The 20,196-nt window shown below is 36.3% G+C and overlaps 1 pseudogene; it reads right to left on the bottom strand.

The window, feature by feature from the left end:
- Window positions 1-3,839: 3,839 nt before the first annotated feature.
- Window positions 3,840-6,323, bottom strand: LOC116753941 (annotated as a pseudogene).
- Window positions 6,324-20,196: the final 13,873 nt, after the last annotated feature.

A 20,196-nucleotide genomic window follows, 5' to 3' on the forward strand; every position in this document is an offset into this window, starting at 1 on the left:
TTGAGGGTCCGCCTGCCGATGCAGGGGACACGGGTTCGTGCCCCGGTTTGGGAGGATCTCACATTCCGTGGAGCAGCTAGGCCCGTGAGCCATGGCCGCTGAGCCTGTGCGTCCGGAGCCTGTGCTCCGCAGCGGGAGAGGCCACAACAGTGAGAGGCCCGCGTACCGCAAAAAAAAAAAAAAATTTGAAAAACATATTTAGATAGATACATACCTACATACATTGTGTGTGTGTGTGTGTGTGTGTGTGTGTGTGTGTGTGTGTGTGTGGAGGGGTATATTTTAGGATATATATCTAAATCTAAGAAAAAAATTCATTAAATATGTATAAAAAACTTGTAATTCAATATGTGCAAGACTATTATGGAGAATACGGTGATTTAAATATAAGCAAATGCAGAAATATGCCATGTCTGGATTAGAAGCCTCAGTATTACTAAATGTCTGTTTTGTGAAAACAATCTTTAAATTCATTCTAATTTTGGAACATTCATTGCGTTTCGTTTGTCTGTCTATCCTGAGAAAAGACCATTCTTCTATATAAAATTTAGATTCAGTTTTTCTGTTTCTTTAATAATTCCTTTCTGGAGTAAGGAAGAATTGCTTCAATAAGACACACAGAACAAATGATGAAAGGAATAATTGATTTATTAAAATAAGATCTTAAGTTGATCAAAAGTCAAGCCACATACTGGGAGAAGGGGAAATATATTTATACCAGATTAGTATACCAAATATACTATACCAAATATATAGTATACCAAATATATGTGGAAATTATTTTAAAAAATAAAATATACAATAAGATAAAAATGACAATAATTAATATAACATTTCTCAGGAGAGAAAAAATAGTGGTCCATTAATATTTAAAAATTCACTCAAGCTTATTAATAATCAGAAAATGCAAACTAAATTTACAATGAGAAATCCATTTCACACCTGTAGTCAAGTAAACAGTATAATTTCCAACAATTTCTGAACCTGTATAGGTTGTAGAGTAATCCACATTTTGGCACTAACTAGTAACTTTGAATCTTATAATCTAATAATTACGTTCTTTGGTGTTTCTTCACTGTATAACAGGGGATAGCAAACTTGTTCAGGAAAAGGTGAAACAAATCCAAATGTTTATGGACAGTAAAATGGATAAACATACTGTATGCACATGTATAATAAAATATAGTGGGTAAAATAAATAAATGGTATTTATATGCATTAATATGAATGAATCTTTTTTTAATGAATCTCTTAAATGTGAAAAAGTCATAGAATACATATATGTATAATATTATGTAATACATAATATATATAGTAGTTTCCATTTACAAAAAGAGTAAAATGGATTCATAAGTGATAACATCCAAAAACTGAAAGGGAAAAATTAATAACATTCAGTACATTTGTCTTCTTTGGGAGGAGAAAGGCACATGTAATCAAGGAGGGTCACGCAGAAGGAAAGAAGTACTGGCATTGTTCAGTACAGAGGTGTTTATTTACTATTTTTCTTTAAACATATTCTCTTTTAATATATATTTCACCATAATTATAAAAGAGATATGCTTTCCAAAGAGTGGAAGCAAACCTCTTTCAAAATGCATGGACTTTCCCTTCATTGAAGTTTCTGGGAATCCAGCGGTCTGGGGCTTACTGTGACATCCTTCCAAAATGAAAGTAATGAAAGTTTTCTAAACTTTGAATCCAGTGTACTGGGCAAAAGGTAAAAATATGTTGGGCCTTCGGGATTTTAAAAGAAATAGTTTGGCACATTTAGAAATCACTTCCCCAACCTATTTATTGTAGAAAACTGTAAGGCTGCCTGGTTTAAGCGATCTCAGAGTTGAGAAAGACTCTCCACTGTCCTGTCTGCATAACAAACAGCTCTATTGCTTGACATTTGAATCAACAAGTGGAAAATTCAGATTCTCTCTGGAGGAAGTAGCAAGGTTTAATTGGAGAATTACACTGAAGACCATTGTAGTTTTGGAGCACAAACATGCCCTTTTTCTCAAATAACTATTTTCTCTTTGAGGATCACAGTCTCCCTCTTTGATTGCTCTCCGTAGGGCCTTAAAATCTAAGCTGCTCTTCAAAAACTGCATTTCTTTGGACCTTTCAAACAATAAAGGTATTTGTGGCTAGCAATATATCATTACCAAGTAGAACTGGCGTACTAGTTACATAGAGGGAAAGGCTCCCAGAACTCCTGAATACATGAATACTTGCCTGAGCTGACAACTGATCGTTCCAGTATCTTACTTCTGCTGTATTGCCACCTTCCTTTCAGCTGACATGCACAGCTTTAAAATTTCAAACTTAGTTGGCTCTGCAAGATATACTGTCACCCACCAAAACTGCTGCAGTAGACAGCTCCCTCAGATGTAGTCTGAAGGAGAGAGAGAAAAGGATACCTTTCCAATTGCTAAAACTTTAAGTACTGTATGCCTGTTCTCTTTGCCTGGAAGGAGAGACAAGAGGTGTGGATATATGTCAGTATGTGAAGAGTGACTAGTCATTTGGCTGGATGATCAGGGATTTCCACATTTAAAAAATGGAAGCTAGGTGACAAGGAGTTCTACAGATCATACTTTGTAACAGAGTATTCTAAAAAGGTTTACTACTGTGAGAATATTTTTTAGTATTTTTGTTTCCAGTTGCACACTCATTTAAAGATTGCAGGGAAGAAGTTGGAAAATAAAATAGAAGTCATTCAGCCTCTTTCTACAACAATATTCTTGGAAAAAAACAAAAGCAGCCATGAAATCACAGAGGGGTTTATTCTGGGGCATCTCATCAAGGCTGAATTGGCTAAGTGATGCATAAACCTTTAGAATTCACTTAAATGCTTTCAGGAAAGCAAGCAATGGAAAGAAGGCTGGAAGGAATGAAGGGAGGGAGGAAGAGAGAGAGAGAAAGAAGGAAGAAAAGAAGAAAGTAAGGAAAGAGGAAGGAAGGAAGGGAGGGAGGGAGGGAGGGAGGGAGGGAAAGAAGGAGGGAAGGGGGAAGGGAGGAAACATAAACAAACACGTGCAAAAATAAAACAACAAAACCCCAAAGCAAACTGCTGTTAGATACAAGATTGAAAGTAGATCTCTGGCAACAAACTAGGTTTCAGGACATGCCACTTTCACTCAAGTTACAAGAGCCTGGAGAAATTTTTAAAACTCAAAGCATAAAAAAAGTCTGGAAGAGAAAGATAACCTGGCTTACACATGTGGATTCTCAGGAAACTGCTCCACCCATTAAATCCTAAAATACCTGAGTACTTAGTTAATTGTCAGGTGCTTCAGTTCTCACAGAGTTACTAAGAACAACTTTTGAATTCCTTGGGCTAAGAGACAGAGGATGTCAGTTGAGTTGATACACAAAATTAAACATCTTAACTACTATATTGTCAACTTAGCTTCTGATTATTTTCCAGAGTTCACTGACCCACTTTACTTCCAGATGGCTAGCGACATGTGATGTGCAGAAGGGAGAAGGCTAGGTTGAGGAAAGATTAATGCTGGGTTGGCTTAAATTGCTTAAATTCACAGATTTGATTTTTTTGATTTGTTTATATGTAATAACGTGTTAGCAAAATTGCTCAAATAACATAATTATTTATCTCATTTGAGTATGGTATGAAAATAATATATAAACAGTAGGTAGTATTACAGGCATTTATTTCATAGCATTGCATTTTTGTTATAAACGTTTACTTTATTTGTATTGCAATTATGATATTTATTTTGGGAGAAACCACTTTACTTGGCGGGTGGATTAAAATAATGGCCACAATACTTCCTCGTATCCCTGTATGCACACCCCTTGGCAAAGTGAGTTTACAGTCCCTTCTATCAAGATCTGGATTCTATTTTCTCACCCCTTGAATGTAGCCTAGTCCGATGGCTTGCTTTGTTGACTAGGACTTTGGCAAACGTGATGCTGGCATAAGATTCAAATGTTCTTGAGCATTCGGGCTTGCCCTCTCTGGCTGTGGTAAACATAAGACCATCACTCTGTGAACAAATTACTAGCCATTTTAAAATACACAGTTCAGTGACATTTAATACATTCACAATGTGGTAAAACCACCACCTCTATGTAGGTTGTGTAGGAAATATTTCCATCACCTCCAAAGAAAAACCCATACCTTTTAAGTTCCTCATTGACCACCCCGCCCGCCCCCTGCCCCAGCCCCTGGCAACACTAATCTGCTTTCTTCTTAAATTTTTAAAAAAATTTTTATTTTACTTATTTATTTATTTTGCGGTACGTGGGCCTCTCACTGCTGTGGCCTCTCGCGCTGCGGAGCACAGGCTCCAGACGCGCAGGCTCAGCGGCCATGGCTCACGGGCCCAGGCGCTCGCGGCATGTGGGATCTTCCCGGACTGGGGCACGAACCAGCGTCCCCTGCATCGGCAAGTGGACTCTCAACCACTGCACCACCAGGGAAGCCCACTAATCTGCTTTCTGTCTCTATCTATGGCTTTACCTATTTTGGATATTTATATAAATGCAATAACACAATATGTGACCTTTTATGTGTGGCTTTTTTTGAGATTAGCAAAATATTTCTGAGGTTCATGTACATTGTTGCATGTATCAGCACTTCATTCTTTTTATGCTGAATAATATTCCATTGGATGTATATACCACATGATCTTTATCCACTCATCTGTAGATGAAGATCTGGATTGTTTTCACCTTTTGGCTAAAGCAAATAGTGCCTCCATGAACATTCATGTACAAGTATTTGTTTGACTACCTGTCTTTAATTCTTTTGGTATATAAGCTAAGAGTGGAATTGCAGGGTTAGATGTTAATACTGCATTTAATTTTTTTGAGAAACTGCTATAAACTGTTTCAACAGTGCCAGCGCCACATTGCCCTGGTACATCCCCTCCATCAATGTACAAGAGTTCCAGTCAAATCCTCCCCATCCTTGCTGACACTTGTAATGTTTCATTTCTATTATTATTATAGCTACTCTTGTGGATGTGAAGTTGTATCTCCCTGTCATTTTGATTTGCATTTCACTAATGACAAATGATACTGAGAATCTTTTCATGTTCTTGTTGGCTCTTTGTATATCTTTTAAAAAAAATGTCTATATAAGCCTCTGCCTATTTTTTCCAGTTTTATAGAGAAACAATTGACATATATTACTGTGTAAGTTTAAGTTACACAGCATGATAGTTTGATTTACATATACTGTGAAAGGATTACCACAATAGGTTCAGCTAACATCCATCTTCTCATATACATCCAACAAAAAGAAAAGAAAGAAAAAAGAAAAAATGTTTCCCCTGGTGATGAGAAGTCTTAGAAATTACTCTCTTAACAGCTTTCCTATGTATCGTACGTCAGTGTTAGCTATAGTTGTCACATTCATTACATACCTAGTCCTTATGTATCTTATAACTGGAATTTTCACTTTTTTTTTAAATTTTTTTAAAAATTTATTTATTTATTAGTTTTGGCTGTGTTGGGTCTTCGTTTCTGTGCGAGGACTTTCTCTAGTTGTGGCGAGCGGTGGCCACTCTTCATCGCGGTGCGCGGGCCTCTCACTGTTGTGGCCTCTCCCGTTGCGGAGCACAGGCTCCAGACGCGCAGGCTCAGCGGCCATGGCTCACGGGCCCAGCCGCTCCGCGGCATGTGGGATCTTCCCGGACCGGGGCACGAACCCGTGTCCCCTGCATTGGCAGGTGGACTCTCAACCACTGTGCCACCAGGGAAGCCCTGGAATTTTCACTTTTTGACCAACTTCATCTTTTTTTTCCTCAGAAAAAAAAACACCCATATTTATTTAGTTAAACATTTCCCCTGACCTAAAGAGAAAGATGTCAAAAACAAACAAATAAACACCTAGGACATATACATAAGCATGTAGCCCCACCTCCACCCTGGAACCCAGATAACCTACAAGCAAAAATAAGGGCAAAGTTCCATTCCAGAGATAAAATTGTCTTTGCTTCTGGAAGATATTTCCATATCCTCTTCCTCTCTCTTCTTCTCATAGCCACTTGGGCCTTCAGAATAGCAGTTTTTCCCTGGCCAGCCCCAGAGCCTTGGTTTGTATTTTTCATGTTCTTTAACATGGGTGCATTTTTCAGCATGTCAGGCAAAATCGGAAGGCAGATTTTGCTGCCATGGATGTACACCTGCTCCAGCTGTGCCACTAGGCACAGTCTTTGGACTGTGATGTTGGACAGCTACCTGTCCATGCTGTGCTTCACCTCAATGAGCTTACCTTTATATACCTTGCTGGTGTTTGTCTCACCTGTCCTGACGTGGCCCTCGGCCCTATGTAGGGCTTTAAATGGCACAACGATAGACATCTTGGTGGGAAGAGAGTTGACCTACAGTTTTTTGATTGGCTTATTTGTCTTCTTTTGTTGAGATCTAAGAATTCTTTATATATTTTGGACACTAAGCCCTGTTAAACTATTTGATTTGCAAGTATTTTCTGCCAACCTGTATATTGTCTCTTCCCTCTCTTGGGACAGCTAGAATTCTCATACATTGCTGTTTGGAAGGCAAAGCTGTATAGCCATTTTGAAAGTAGGTTGGCAGAGTCTTTTCTTGTTAAACAATTATTTATTATATAACTCTGCATTTTCACTCTTAGGACATTTTCCAAGAGAAAAGAAAACTTATTTCAACACAAAGATTTTTATGTGAATGCTCATAGAAGCACTATTTATAATTGTTAAGAACTAGATTTAATGCAATGTTCATCAAATAGTGACTGGATAAACAAAACAAGTTGTGCTCTATGCATATTAAATATCAAGGACACATAAATCTAATTATCTATATACTATTGACTCACTGTGTTTGACCCACTTAATTTCAAGAAGTATTTATGTGGACTGAGACTACTCTTGCAATGTAAGTAGGACTTAATTTCAAAATCATATTTTTAAAATTTATATTTCATAAATCATTTTTATTAAATAAATGTTCTACTATTCATTATTTGATATTTTACTTACATTTTATACTTTTCTGGGAAGTTTAATGACATAGTAAAATAATTACAGAGAAATGAAGCAAATACAGTATAATTTATTTTATCTTAAGCTTATTCCCTGAAAAAACAAAGTGGTTTGATGCATTTTAAGCATGTCAAGAGCAGACAGACTAGTATCAAAAAATGCCTAAAATCTTAAAAAGAGAATTTTTTGCCATACTGTCATTTATGTAGTTGTAAATTTATTACTTTAACTTTTTGATTTCTGATAATACGTTTCAAAGAAAACATTTTAATGACAAATTATTGCTACAAAATCAGCATTTTTCAAACTGTCATTGACAAGAAAATGATAAAGACAATCATAATACGTTTATAAGGGGAAAATCCATTTGTGAGTCAATCAGAAAATTAAATAAGAAAATATTTATGGTAGTGGCTCATTCACCTGCAGTAGTTATATTAGGTTATAGTTCCCTTTATGAAAAATATTTTCTGGGACAAAAATCACTTAAACATATTTTAAATGAAACTAATTTAGTAATAAGAGCAAATACTTCTATACTTTTTACTAAATTTCACACACTATTGTATTTGCTTTATATATATTAACTCAATCCATACAACCCTATGTCAAGAGTACTATTATTGTTCCTATTTTAGAAGTAAGAAAATTGAGGTGTAAAAACACAATTTGCAGATACTTATCCAAAGAATACATGATGCAGCTTAGACTCAAATTTAGGGGTCTAATTCAAAGACTTTTTTTTTTAAAAGAAAGAATTATGCTGTGCTGCCTCTCTTAAGATTAAAATGTTAACTTTAGTGCAGCAAACTTTAACTTTAACTTCAATGCAACAAACAATATAGCTATGCTTCCAGAATTATGTCTGTGAGGAAATTCCACTTGCAGAAGAAATGCTTCTTGGGTCATCACTTGTTTTACAAATGAAGAGGAGGTTGCCAAGGTCATGCCCTCTCTTAAAATATGAGCTTGAACTACTGCAGTGGGAGCCAAGTTTAGTTCAGAAGAGCTCCCCTGAAGTGAGCTGCCAAGAGTAGTACTAGCCTAGGGATAAAGCCTGGGGCCGGAAGCAAGGTGAAGAATTCTATCTGAGCACATCAACCTGAAGTTAGGGACCACAAGTCAAAGTGACTCAAGAAAAATGAAAAACCTGAAAGATTTTATAACTATTAAAAAATTCCATTACTCTAGGAGATGGCTTATAAAGGATATTGCTGCGATTTATGTCAGAGTGTTCTACCTATGTTTTCCTCTGAGAGTTTTAGTGTCTGGTCTTACATTTAGGTCTTTAACCCATTTGGAGTTTCTTTTTGTGTATGGTGTTAGAGAATGTTTTAATTTCATTCTTTTATTTGTAGCTGTCCAGTTTTCCCAGCACCATTTATTTAAGAGACTGTCTTTCCTCCATTGTATAGTCTTGTTTCCTTTGTCATAGATTGACCATAGGTGCATGGGCTTATTCCTGAGCTTTCTATCCTGTTCCATTGATCTATATTTCTCTTTTTGTGCCAGTACCATACGTTTCGTGACTGTAGCTTTGTAGTATCAGCCACTATGGAGAACAGTATGGAGGTTCCTTAAAAAACTAAAAATAGAACTACCATATGATCCAGCAATCCCACTCTTGGGCATATATCTGGAGATAAACATGGTTCGAAAGGATACATGTACCCCAATGTTCATTGTAGTGCTGCTTACCATAGCCAAGACATGAAAGCAACCTAAATGTCCATCAATGGATGAATGGATAAAGAAGATGTGGTACATATATACAATGGAATATTAGTCATTAAAAAGAATGAACTAATGCCATTTGCAGCAACATGGATGGACCTGGAGATTATCATACTAAGTGAAGTAAGTCAGACAAAGGCAAATATCATATGATATTGCTTACATGCAGAATCTTTAAAAAAAAATGATACAAATGAACTTATTGACAAAACAGAAACAGACTCACAGACTTAGAGAATAATCTTATGGTTACCAGAGTGAAGGGTTGGGGGGAGGGATAAATTGGGAGTTTGGGAGTGACATGTACACACTACTATATAAAAAATAGGTAGCCAACAAGGACCTACTGTATAGCACACAGAACTCTGCTCAATATTCTGTAATAACATAAACAGGAAAATAATTTGAAAAAGAATAAATACATGTATATGTAAAAAAAAAAATTTTTTAACGGTTATAAGAGAAAAAAGTTCCAGTACAAATATAATCTGTGTTTCTAAAACAGTAGCCCACAATTTAAATATTGGAATTTTAAATTACATTAGTAACAATGGTAGTGAAATTAAAATTATTGAGAATAAATCTGAAAACATACATGTAAGACATCTGTGCAGAAATCTGTAAAACTGTTGAAAACTTTGAACAAGGGCTAAATTAATGGAGAAATATCCCGTGTTCATTCATAGGAAATATCAGTATCATACAGGTATCTGTTATTTTCAAATTGATCTACAGATTTATTATAATTTCAAACAAAATTTCAATAGGGTTGTATGATAAATGTGACAAGCTGAAACTAATAATGAATGAGGAGGGGCAACTTTTCCAGTATGCAATGTAAGCACAAGGATAGAAAACAAATGACCATGAGAAAACTGTAGAGAACCCAGGGACTTACCCCTAGATATTTGAAAATGCTATATATATGACAAAGATGAAATCAAAAACTTGTGGAGGAAAACAGAGTATTAAATAAATGAAATAGAAAATTATGTTCATAAGTAAGATAAAAAAAGTGATGCTTATCCCTTACAAAACAATGGATCTCAGATAGATTAAATAGGAAAATATATTTTTTTAAATTTTTAACTAAAAGGGCATTAATATTTCAGCACTGAAGGAGGAAAATGTTTCTTAAGCAAACTCTCAAAACGACTATTTGTAAAGAAAAAACTGATACATTTCACAATATAAAAATTAAAAACGTGTCAATTTTTAAAAAAACCACTGTAACAAAACTAAAAAGACAAGTCTCCTGGTTGAAGGCAATAGGACTATAAAGAGCTGAGGATGGATTAGTATACAGATTAATTTTTTTTAATTAAAATTTAAAGTAACAAAAATAATGTAATGAGATGTGCAGAAATTTCCCATAAGTCTAAGTACATATGGACAACTAATACAGAGAAGTATACTCTGTTTCATAAAAATCAGGAAAAGACAAATTAAGGACAAAATGAGAAAGTATAAATTAAGGACAAAATGAGAAACTACATTTTACTGAACAGTTGGCAGAAATATGGGCTGGGATGTGGGTCATATGGAACTACCTGCTGATGGCAGTGTACGTTGATAAAACAAAGTTGGAAAGCCTTTGGTTTTGTCTTGTAGGATTGAACATAAAATCCTCTATCTTCTAGCCATTCCTATTAGTATAATATTTGGAGAAACTTTTGAACTTGGGTGCAGGAATGTACAAGAACATTCATAGAAATTTTATTTTTAAATATTTTTTAAAATAGGCACAAATTGTCTACCTGCATGACAATGGATAATAAGTTGTGATAAGGTCACCATAGTCTGTAGTAGTGTAAATGAATGAATTACAACTATACACAGCAACATGGATAAATTTTAAAAATTACAATGTTGGAAGTCTTTTAAAAATCACAATGTTGGAAGTCTCAGGATACTATCTGTATGGTGATGTTTTTTATGAAATTCAAAAATAAGCAAAACTAAATTGTATGTTTTATAACTTGTATATTTTACATCTATTGTTCACTCTATTAAATATTACTGTGAAAGGATAAAACAATGTATTTTTACTTACATTTTATTTATTTATTCTTTTCTACTGTCTTTTTAAAAAATTTTATTGGAGTATAGTTGATTTACAATGTTGTGTTAGTTTCAGGTGTACAGCAAAGTGATTCAGTTTTACATAAACATATATTCATTCTTTTTTAGATTACTTTCTCATACTGGTTATCAGAGAATATTGAGTAGAGTTCCCTGTGCTATACAGTAAGTCCTTGTTGATTATCTATCTTATATGTAGTAGTGTGTGTATGTTCGTACACATACTTACATCTTACTTAAAAAGTGAATCCAGAAAGTGTTTGCTCATTTCAAATCTGACCACTCTCCACTACAACTCTTTTCACCACTGACTCTCCACTTTAGTTGAGCATTTCTACATTATATCCTCTAAAGCTAATCTGATTATTTTTCTTTTATGATAGTAATTAATGTTTATCCTTTTAGACTGAATTAAGACTTTTTTAGTTATAACATGTTTCAGTTAAAAACCATATCTAAATTTTTGTGGCTAAAATATAATGATAATATATTTTATCTGATTTTAATTTCTAAAACAAGTATTTAAGGCAGTTATGTGGATTATTCTAAACTAATTTATGCACATGTAAATAAAAATAAAACTCAACTAGCTTAAAGGGAATAAAAGGAATCTATTGTTTCAGCTCTGAATACCTCTGGGTTATCATTTTTAGGTAAGTTTATCCATATGGTGTGTGGGATCTCCATAAACATATCCAAAACTACATGGTCATTACATCTGTTATTGTGGAAATAAAGACAAAAAAAGACTGCCATGTTCTTTGCAATCTGCATGCTCAAGGTTAAAACAGTTTTCCTTGCATTTAGCAGTCTCAGAACCGCCTTTGATTTTTCTTCTTTTTCTGTGGATAGGGCTTGGTTGGTGGGAGCTGTGCATATGTCTAGCCAAGGAGGAGTGAGTGGTGTCCTCATAGGTAATTTCAAGAAATAGATGTCTTTGCTCTATCCTCACGGATACATCAAGCGTCATGAGAGTCTCTGGCCCGAGCAGGACATAGTTGAAACATAAAAAGCAATTTCTTTAAAGGTATGGGAACGGAGCAAGATTCTTTGTAGATATGAGTGCATAAAAGGAAGTAAGAATATAAAAAGAGCAGTAGAATGTACCCTTTCAAGGAAAGTGAAATAGAAGAGAAATAACGAGTTAAGTTTAGAGTGGAATGTGGGGTTAAAAACATTGAAAAACAGAGGGGGCACTCCAGAGTTCATTTTGGAAACAATCTGTTTCTTGAGCTATCAAACTGCCAAGTTTTGTGGCTGTATCCAGTGTTTCTTAGTCAGAAGGTAGGAGAGAGAACTGGATACAGAATTCATTTAGGTTTGTGTCAGCAAGGTGTGTTTCAAACAACAACAACAACAAACCCCCAACAAATCAACAAAGCAATGGATCTGAGCATTTTGTCCAGAGAGGTCAAATTTATGGATTTCAGGTTCTTGGGGTTTAGGTACTCCACAAAGAAAGAAAGTAAAAATTGAGATACTGAAACACAATATGAAATTTAAGAGATGTTATAGTGATTATACAAGATGAGTATTCTAGGATACACATTTCTTTTCTCATTTAATTACTAGGTCAAGGTAAAAGGGTCATGGGTGAATGGCAAGATGCTCAAAGGAGGAAGATGTGATGAGTAATTAATTGCAGAATGGTGGAAAGATAATCAGTTAGTATATGAGGGAGATTCCTCATCTTTGCAGATACCATCCTGCCAATGGCAATATTTGTCATCTATATATTGTAACTCTCAACTAATTTTCTTAGCCCAGATTTTTCTCCTGCAGTCCAGGCCTGTGTTTTCCAATATCTTCTTGGTATTTGGACAGATTACATAGGCACCTAAAACTCAACATTTGCAACACTGCATAGTATTGTATTTTCCCTAAAAATCCCCCTCCATCTTTTTTCACAAGCATGGTGATTGGTACCATAGTCCCTCTCCTTGAACAAATCATATATGTGTGTGTCTCTCCTGACTTCATTTTTCTAACTCCTGCCTCCCGTTTCCAAAACCTTACAATTTCATATGATGAAAATATTGTAAATCATGTATTGTCTTTTCATCTCCATTGGCATTGCAAATATTTATTTATCATTATAATTCTGATCTCTATATCATACTATTTCTCACTCTAATTTTTCACTTACCTTTTGTGTGTGTGCATACATGTAGAATACATATTACTACTGAATTATAAACTCTTTTTAAAAAGTAAGGTGTATTCCTACTGTCTAGGTTGTTGATGATTTTCTGGCATTTATTTACAGTGGACCGAGATTTCCAAAAACAGAGTGGAAATGTTTAGGATGGAAGGAAAACCAGTAAAGAAGCACAAAGATGTGTCAGAATGAGATTACAGATGAAGGGAGAAGATAGGAGACTTGCCAGTTTTTAATTAAGCCATTGTTTAATATGTATACCTGTTTTTGTTTCTTGTTTTGTTTCCTAATAAAGAGTCCATGAGATAATTCTGATGAAGATAGGACTTTTTTAATCCTTACTTAATATTCAAAAAATAAATTTTGTAAATATCAGGATTTTTCCTTTAAAATCATGTGTCCGGAGTGTTGGAGAGATAGGGTTAAGCTAGTTCTGAAGATACTGACTTTTTTTATTTTTGTTTTGTGGTACACGGGCCTCTCACTGTTGTGGCCTCTCCCGTTGCGGAGCTCCAGACGCGCAGGCTCAGTAGCCATGGCTCACGGGCCCAGCCGCTCCGCGGCATGTAGGATCTTCCTGGACTGGGGCACGAACCCGCGTCCCCTGAATCGGCAGGCGGACTCTCAACCACTGCGCCACCAGGTAAGCCCTGATGCTGACCTTTTAAAGGAAACATACGGCTCAAGTGATAAATACCAAGATTTCTAACTTAGGAGGTAAATTCAAATAAAATGATAAGATTTCCATTTTGAATAACTGGATAGATGGTGGTGCTCGGACATCGAGGGAGAGGAAAAGGAGAAGGGGCAGGAAGTGGAGGGCAAAAATAAGGAGAAGGAGAAGGAAAAAAAGGAGGAGGAGGAGGAACAATTTCCAAATGAAAACAGGGTTGGGTATAATAAAGGTTGACTTTGAAGCAGAATGTGTAAAGAGTGTACAGTAGAATGATGAAAACACAGGGATTTGTTGGAACAAGTCATTACTAAGGATCTATTTTTGAGAATTACTTGCTTAAAATGATTGTTGACATTAAGAGACTATGAAAACATACGGAGGAATTTTTATAGGTTTCATCTTTAATTTCCATTTTCAAAAAAAGTACATGATGGCAGCTTTTCAAACACTCTCTGGAAGTAGGTAATTCCAGTATACACTCATTCCTGTAATAATTCTAAACACTGTTAGATATAAATGAAGTAAACAATATGCACAACATTTCACATGGTAATAGTAAATTATATTTCTTCTTTTTTTATAGATCTTTATTGGAGTATAATTACTTCACAAAACTGTGTTAGTTTCTGTTGTACAACAAAGTGAATCAGCCATATGCATTCACATGTATCCCCATATACCCTCCCTCATGAGCCTCCCTCCCACCCTCCCTATCCCACCCCTATAGGTCATCGCAAAGCATCGAGCTGATCTCCCTGTGCTATGCAGCAGCTTCCTACTAGCTACTTTACATTTGGTAGTGTATATATGTCGCTGCTACTCTCACTTCGCCCAGCTTTCCCCCTCCCCTCACCATGTCCTCAAGTCCATACTCTATGTCTACATCTTTATTCCTGCCCTGCCACTAGGTTCATCTGTACCATTTTTTTTTTTTTTTAGATCCCATATGTATGCGTTAGCATACAGTATTTGTTTTTCTTTTTCTGACTTACTTCACTCGGTATGACAGACTCGAGGTCCATCCACCTCACTACACATAATGCAATTTGGTTTCTTTTTATGGCTGAGTAATATTCCATTCTATATATGTGCCACGTCTTCTTTATCCATTCATTCTGTCAGTGGACACTTAGGTTGCTTCCATGTCCTGGCTATTGTAAATAGTGCTGCAATGAACATTGTGGTACATGTCTCTCTCTCTTTTTTTTTTTAATAAATAAATTTATTTATTTATTTATATTTGGCTGTGTTGGGTATTTGTTGCTGCATGCAGGCTTTCTCTGGTTGTGGTGAGTGGGGACAATTCATTGTGGTTCATGGGCTTCTCTTGTTGTGGAGCATGGGCTCTAGTCATGCAGGCTTCAGTAGTTGTGGCACATGGGCTCTAGATTGCAGGCTCAGTAGTTGTGGCTCACGGGCTTAGTTGCTCTATGGCATGTGGGATCTTCCCGGACCAGGGCTCAAACCTGTGTCCCCTGAACTGGCAGGCGGATTCTTAACCACTGTGCCACCAGGGAAGTCCCAGGTCTCTTTTTGAATTATGGTTTTCTCAGGGGATATGCCCAGTAGTGGGATTGCTGGTCATATGGTAATTCTATTTTTAGTTTTTAAAGGCACCTCCATACTGTTCTCCATAGTGGTTGTATCAATTTACATTCCCACCAACAGTGCAAGAGGGTTCCCTTTTCATCACACCCTTTCCAGCATTTATTGTTTCTAGATTTTTGGATAATGGTCATTCTGACTGGTGTGAGGTGACACCTCATTGTAGTTTTGATTTGCATTTCTCTAATAATTAGTGATGTTGAGAATCTTTTCAGGTGCCTCTTGACCATCTGTATGCCTTTTTTGGTGAAATGTCTATTTAGACCTTCTGCCCATTTTTTAATTGGGTTGTTTGGTTTTTTTGATATTGAGCAACATGAGCTGTTTGTATATTTTGGAGATTAATCCTTTGTTGTTTCATTTGTAAATATTTTCTCCCATTCTGAGGATTGTCTTTTTGTCTTGTTTTGTCCTTTGCTGTGCAAAAGCTTTTAAGTTTAATTAGGTTCCATTGTTTATTTATTTATTTATTTTTTGTTTCTAGGAGGTGGGTCATAAAAGATCTTGCTGTGGTTTATATCAGAGTGTTTTTCCTATATTTTCTTCTAAGAGTTTTATAGTGTCTGGTCTTATATTTGGGTCTTTAATCCATTTGGAGTTTATTTTTGTGAATGGTGTTATGTAGTGTTCTAATTTCATTCTTTTACATGTAGCTGTCCAGTTTTCCCATCACCACTTATTGAAGTGACTGTCTTTCCTCCATTATATAGTCTTGCTTCCTTTGTCATAGATTGACCATAGGTGCATGGGTGTATTCCTGGCTTTCTATCCTATTCCATTGATCTATATTTCTGTTTTTGTGCCAGTACCATACTATCTTGATTATTGAAGCTTTGTAGTATAGTTTGAAGTTGGAGAGCCTGATTCCTCCAGCTCCATTTTTCTTTCTCAAGATTGCTTTGGCTATTCGGGATGTTTTGTGTTTCCATGTGAATTGAAAACTTTTTTGTTCTAATTATGTCAGTCTTTTTTCTTTATTCTGTTCCTCAGCAGTTATTTCCACCATTTTGTCTCCAGCTCACTTATTTGTTCTTCTGCCTCAGTTATTCTGTTATTGATTCCTTCTAGTGTATTTTTCATTTCAGTTATTGTGTTGTTCATCTGTTTGTCTGTTCTTTATTTCTTCTCGATCTTTGTTAAACATTTCTTGTACTTTCTCAATCAGTGCTTCCATTCTGTTTCTGAGATTCTGGATCATCTTTACTATCATTACTCTGAATTCTTTTTCAGGTAGATTGCCTATTATTTCCTCTCCATTTATTTGGTCTTTTAGTATTTTACATTGCTTCTTCATGTGTGACCCATTTTTGCCATCTCATTTTTTTTTTTTTTTTTTTTTTGATGCATGGGATAATGTTCCTGTCTTACTTATTGTGTTGTTTGGCCTGAGGCTTCCAACACTGGAGTTTGTAGGCTGTTGGGTACAGCTGGGTCTTGGTGTTGAGATGACGACCTCTGGGAGACCTCACTCTGATGAATATTCTCTGGGGTCTGAGGTTTTCTGTTAGTCCAGTGGTTTGGACTCAGAGCTCCCACTGCAGGAGCTTTGGCCTGAGCCCTGGCTCATGAACAAAGATCCCGCACGCCATGCAGGGTGGCCAAAAGAAAAAAAAAAAGAGAATAATAACAAAGTAAAATATAAAATTAGACTAGGAAACTAACACATATGTTAGAAAGAATGTAAAAATAAAATATAGATGAAAAACAAACAGAAAGTAAAACAGAACCCCAATAGTAAAGAAGAGGAGGAGGAAAAAAAAGGTGGAAAAGGCCTTGGCTGTGGAGGGCGTGGCCTAATAAGGGATGGGGTTTGGGTGGCAGGTGGGGCCTATGCTTAGGACCCACAGGGCTGGAAAAGGCCCTGGAGGTGTGGAGGGTGTGGCTAAGGCTCATTGGAACAGAAGGGGCCCTGGCAAGCCTCCTGCCTCTGCTCTCAGAGGGCGGGGGACCCCATCTGGGAGCTCAGCAGGCTCTCAGGGCCTGAGTGGGTGGGGCCAATACCCTCCACTCCTCTCTTGCTCCTCTGGTCCTGGAGGGCCCCTCCCACCTGCCTCTACTGGTCTCACCCCAGCCTCCCTCCTATGCCCCCAGGACCAATACGGCCCAGATGGGACCTCTGAGGGCATAGGACCTGGCCAGGGAGCCAGTCAGACTTTCCCAGCTGATTGGGCAGGGGAAATGCAGGGTGCTCTCCCCCCTGATCCAAGCCCCCCCAGGTTCCCTCCAGGTGTGGGAACCCCTGCCCCCTCTCAGCCACCCCTCAGGGGCACCAGTCCTGTCAGGCCTCCACTTCTCCCCCTCAGTCCCCCACATGTTACTGGTTTGCTTGGGGGTTCCTCTTGTCTCCTTAGGCATTGAGGTCCCCCACCAGCGTCTGCCAAGCGCCATAATTGTGGGGAGAAGCCAACTCCACGTTTTCCCACACCACCACCTTGACTCCGCCCCCTGTAATAGTAAATTATATTTCAAATGTATGCTATGTGTTGGACATGTGCCACTTACTCCTTTACATGTTTTACCCTATTTAATCCTCACAAGTCACAACAACCCTTCAATGTACATAGGCACAGAGAAATTATCTAAATAAATGTCCACTGACATAAAGTTAGGGTGTGGTGGAGTGACAATTTGCACCTGGATAAACTGTCTCTAGGGCTGCTAAAGTAACCACATGGACAGTGAATTGTCACTTTTTGACTCCACCTATTCTATATCCAGTTACATTGTTTCCACTGGGCTGAATACCATGAATGTAATAGCAAAAGCAATGATATACCCTCTTAGGTACTAAGTATCTGGGAGAAGAATTACCTTGGAGATATAGAACATATTTAATTCAAAGAAATGACAGGAATTCTTGTAGAAGAATATAATTCAACAACTAGTAAAACAAATGATTTCAATTTTTAAGTGCTCTATTAAAATAGCATTGTGTTGTTGACTAAAATCTTCAGGAAGAATAGAATGAATGCTTAAAAACTCTATTAAAAACAATATTTACCAGATCTGGATTAACGTAAACCCAGGGAATGAGTTGTAAAATAATTTCACTAAAACACACACATTGAAATATAGATGCATCTTATTATTTTTTCTACTTAAAATAATCAATAACAGACTCAGGACACTCATATTACTTTCTTCTATTTATTTATTTATTGGCTGCCCTGCATGGCTTGTGGAATCTTAGTTCCCTGGCCAGGGGTTGAACCCGGCCCCTCAGCAGTGAAAGTACAGAGTCCTAACTGCTGGACTGCCAGGGAATTCCTATGCTCATTTTTCTTAAAAGAATGATTGATTAAGTAAGAATATCTCTATAATAGCATCTATCACACTATCTCAAATTTTCTATTTTTAGTTGTAGGGCTATCCAAACAGTTATAAACATAACACAACTGATAGACCATGATAAGTCTGTAAATAAGTCTAAATTGGAGAAAAGAGAAAGACGCTTTTACTTGAATATAAGTTGTTAGCCAATTCAGGCTGGTGAGAGACAACCTCTCCATTGTTTGTAACTGCATATTCTTTATTTGTAATTCTTAGAAGTTACTAGTTTCACAAAAATGTTCATGAGTTGAATATTTTATAAACATTATTTTTCTCCCTAGACTTTCTAGCTTATCATTTATAACAAAGATTATTAAGCTCTGCTAATTTTTCCTCCATTGGTGATAGGCAAAAACAAATACAATTTCCACTCTTTCCTTAAATTCCATAAAGCATAGTAACACTTCCCTACACACAAAAATAGAAAATGTAATAAAAATCAGTCCTTTTCAAATTTAGAAACTATAATTAAAAGTTAATTTTATTCATAATTTTAACAACAATAATACATCATAAAATCTCTTAGAATAAACCTCAGAAAGAATCAAACCAACAGTAAAATTTTACTGAAAGTTGTTTAAAAAAAAGGTCCCCCACATAGGTGAAATTCACCACTTTCCTGTATAGAGTGCCTAACAAATATTTGCTAAATAAATACTGTTTAATAAATATATAAATTAAAATGTGTTTCTCTAGAGAAATAAATTACTGACTTATTCTGATCCACTGCAGCCTCCTATGGCAAAATCTGAATTCCCCTGTAAACAGGTATGTATCAATATATCAAAAAGCAGAACTAGGAACTGGGCAGTCCATGTACTCCAATATATTTAAAAGGAAAGGTTTGCCACAGGGATAGTCCATGATATATTATGGATTAACCATTTCAAATTGTTCTATTTCTTATTGGGTGTTTAACCTGGGACAAATTTGTAAGCTTTGACAGATTCTAGATACAGATATAGAGCTAGAGATAAACATATAAATGTAGTTATAGATGACAAGTGTAGATACAGAAAGCCAATGTCAATATCTCATCTACACCTCTCTCTAAATATATTAGACAACTCGTCACGTAGATTATTCATGGGGATTAAATTATGCCATGCATAAACTATTCTTTACATTCCCTAGAACATAGTAAAGTCATGATAAATTTTACTGTTATTATTGTTATAATCATTTTAAACTATGTCTATGTTTGGCATGTTGCAACATCTGATCTGAAAGCCGTTAATTTTGCCAACATCTGAAGTCCTTGGTTTGAGTCTAGGACCCTCCACAAACTGATGTTATGGCACTGGGAAAGGACTTATTTTCCCTAAGTCTCAGTTTACTGATTCTAAATGGGAAAAAAATATTTTTACCTCTTAGTAATTGAAAATGTGTTTTATTCTAGAAAGAAGTATAAAAGAGTTAAAGCAGCATCATCAGTTTGTCATCATTACCATTTTTCAGGAGGTAGTCCCAGTGAAAGTAAATTGGAGAAAGACAAGAAACTGGGTTCTACTACAAAGAAGGTGGTGCTCTCTTTTAGTCATCTGACAATCCGAAATCACAACTGGATATTCTCAGTAAAGTGAAGACAGGTTTGGAGTAGTATTTATGGTGAGAATAAATGCATTTTC

This window comes from Phocoena sinus, chromosome 5 (genome assembly GCF_008692025.1).
Source record: "Phocoena sinus isolate mPhoSin1 chromosome 5, mPhoSin1.pri, whole genome shotgun sequence".
NCBI classification, from domain to species: Eukaryota; Metazoa; Chordata; class Mammalia; order Artiodactyla; family Phocoenidae; genus Phocoena; species Phocoena sinus.